The sequence below is a fragment of the Schistocerca cancellata genome, chromosome 4 (genome assembly GCF_023864275.1).
Source record: "Schistocerca cancellata isolate TAMUIC-IGC-003103 chromosome 4, iqSchCanc2.1, whole genome shotgun sequence".
Lineage (NCBI taxonomy): Eukaryota > Metazoa > Arthropoda > Insecta > Orthoptera > Acrididae > Schistocerca > Schistocerca cancellata.
In genome coordinates this window covers 582,546,702-582,550,400 of record NC_064629.1, presented here as the reverse complement: position 1 = coordinate 582,550,400, position 3,699 = coordinate 582,546,702, and positions in this window count along the sequence as shown.

Genomic DNA, 3,699 nt, shown 5'->3' with positions numbered 1-3,699 from the left:
TATTTGAAGAACTGACTTGTTGCAGAAACTCATTTTAAGGCAAAAAAATGTTTTGCAGTGTGAGGCACCAAGACTACAGCAAAGTGAGGAAGCTTTATTCATACCTCGTTCCCAGATAAGTTTCTGTTCTTGTAAATAAATGAAAAATTTTATTCTGTGCATGTTTAGACCTGTCCATACACGCGCTGTAGTCGTTAGCTTAGGACACTAATATTAGTTTTGCTTTACTCGTCGTTGCCTATCACAAATGGATATTGCAGAGGAGGAAAGAATAGTTGACCCCATCTTTTCAGTAAGATTTTGCCTGGAAGCTAATACAGGAACATTGTTTTAAGCGAATGTCTCAATGTTTGGATAAGACTCTGCACATTGCCGTAAGAAGTAAACGAGATTCAGCCACTTACAGAGAGTTACCTTCAGACTCGACAATTTTCGCGGTTGAGGCCGATTTTCTCAGTGGGTCACTGAAGTGTAATTGCAGTACGGAGTAGGAAACAGATGTGTGTCATACCACCATACTACTGTGAGTAGTTGCTGTTCACTTCGTCGTGTAAGACTACAGCAAAGTGAGGAAGCTTTATTCTTTACGGTTTCCAACTCGTTTACGAAAGAGTACACGATACCTCGTCCGCACATAAGTTTCTGTTATTGTAAATAAATGAAAAATTTCAGCACCAGACCTCCGATGAGACTGAGTAAACATTCATGTAGCTGACGGATAATTATGCCCATTCTCAGTGTGAACACGTATTCGAGGAATGTTTTCAGAAGCGTAATTTTCCAATTACCAACCACTATTGCCAGACTAGTGAGCGAAATTTGGTGGTGCATTAATTTATGGTTCAAATGGCTCTGAGCACTATGGGACTTAACTTCTGAGGTCATCAGTCCGCTAGAACTTAGAACTACTTAAACCTAACTAACCTAAGGACATCACACACATCCATGCCCGAGGCAGGATTCGAACCTGCGACCGTAGCGGTCACGCGGTTCCAAACTGAAGCGCTTAGAACCGCACGGCCACACTTTCCGGCCCATTAATTTATGGAAAAACACACAATCTCAGTTGAGAGTAAGAAGAAGGAAATCAGTCATAGCTGATGATGAGACTGGTTTGAACAACCGAGCGAGGTGACGCAGTGGTTAGCACACTAGACTACCTTTCAGGAGGACAATGGGTCAAATCCCCGTCAGCCATCGAGATTTTCCGTTACTTTCATAAAGCACTCCAGGCAAATGCTGCGAAGGTTCCTTTGTAAAGGGCATGGTCGGTTTTCTTCCCTATATTTCCATAATCCGAGCTTGTGCTCCGTCTCTAATGACAACGCTGTCGACAGGATATTAAACTCTAATCTTCCTTCCTTTTTAGGATTGAGAATTTCTTTGTAGGGATGACGCAGCATGTTCTGTTGGATGGAAACTCATTGACAGATGCAGAAATAACTTCAGTTGCGCGTCATGGAGTGTGTTGAGACATTAATAGTGGCTTCAGTCTTCTCACAGATGACGCAGTTATCTACAGTCAAGTACTGTCTGAAAAAAAAGCTGTATAAATATTCGGTAGAATCTTGATAAGATTGATCTTGTCAATACCATCGGCTCACAACTGGATTCAATCAACTCATACAAATATCTGGATGCAACAACTTGGAGAGATATGAAATGGAACGGTCATATAGGCTCAGTCGTAGGTAAAGCACCACACCAAAAACACAACATATCATCACGTATAATAAAAAAACTGTTGGCATTCAAAATTGCTTCCAGTCAATTGGCAATGGATAAATCCAGGTCCTGCATGGTTTTCAGGGAAATCTCATACCATTCTTCCTACAAAGTAGTGGCAATGTTGATGGTGGATAACGATGATGCTCCCTTCTCTCCAAAGCAGCCCATAAAGGCTCAATAATATTGATATCTAGTGGCTGTGGTGGCCAGGAGAGAAGCGGCAATTCATCCTCGTGATCACAAAAGCAGTTCTGGGAGACGTGACTTGAGCGAACAGGCGCCTTGTCGTTCGCGGAACACAGCATCATCATTGATGCACAAACATTCTACCATGGGATGAACCTGATAAGCCAAAATGGTCACATAACCCTTGACAGTAATGTGACCTTGCGGACCGTGGAATACCATGATATGACTGCCCAAATCATCACCGAACACCCGCCATGTTTCGCAGTTGGGATGTAAACTCGGCCAGAAGTTGGAAACAAAGTGCAACAAGACTCAACCGACCAAACAATTCCCAGCTTATGGAGCTCCGTTCGCGTTGTTTTGGTGCTGACTGGGTTCGCGAGTGCAACATTCAGTTTTGCAGTGGCTTTTTCAGCTGCTGATCATTCAACACACACTTTCGTCGATATGATACCTCTTGAAACACCAAACACTTCGGTTAGCTCGGTTACGGAAGCACCCACTACACCAGCACCAACAATTTGTCCACGTTTTAATTCACTTAGCACCGATTTAATGCACTCACAATTACACAGAACACCTTCCTGACCGTTACTGACACTTGCAACGTATTAAGGATATTGCACAGGTTTCGTAAGTGATCAAATACAACAGAGAAATCTGCAGGCTTGGCTAACATCTGCATTTATGTTCAAGCATGCATTTCTCGCGGTGTTCCCATATTTTAGTCCAACCCCTTAACTGTCTTCGGTTAATTAGTAGAATACTAGCGATATGCAGGCTGTCTACAGAAGAGATTACTCGTGTAAAGCACTCAGGCGACCCATCCTAGAACATCGCACAAGTGGTTGGGACTCGTACCACATAGGACTAACAAGGGCATATACTATCTTATCTAAAGTACTCCGACACCCATTAGTGGACATTAATATGGGCTGTGTCCACCTTTAGCCTTTATTACGGCTTGAAATCTGCAGGGAACACTGTAAATGAGATGTCTAAATGTCTGTGGAGGAATGGCTCACATTCTTCCTCAAAAGTCGAAACCATATAAGGTAGTGACGTTGGACGCTAGAGTGTGGAGTTCAGCTCATCCCAAAGGTATTAGACTGGGCTCACATCAGGACTCCGGGCAGGTCAATCCATTTCAAGAATGTTATTGTCCACATATCATTGCCTCCCAGGGCTGTTGTATGACAGGGTGCATTGTTACGCTGATACGTTGTTGTATCCGAACTGTTCCTGTATTGTATGCAGTATGCAAAGTTGTAAAATGTAGTTATACTCTTCCCAATTTCCTAAATGCAGTAAGGTGACCACAAGTTAACCACGAAAAATACACCCATAGCGTAACAGCATCTCCTCTCTACTTTACTGCTGGCACTACGTATGACAGGCACGTTCTCGAGGCATTCTCCAAAACCAAACCCTTCCATCGAGTTGCCACAGGTTATAGCGTTAATCACTCCAAATAACTCGATTCCGGTCATCCACTAACCAGTGGCATCACTCTTTATACCACTCCATACATCTCTCAGGACTGACTGCCGAATTTTGTGGCTTAGGAGCAGCTGGTCCGGCGTTATACCTCATTCTTTTTATATTCTTACGCATAGTCACTGTGTTAGCTGGACTGCTGGTAGCACTTCTTGACTCACGAGTGATTCATTCCACTGATTTATGGCGATTTTTAACGACCACACTCCGAAATGCTCGGCGGTTCCTGCCTGTAAGGTACATGGAAATGGAAATGAGCGTTTGGCGTCATTGGCCGGAGGCCCC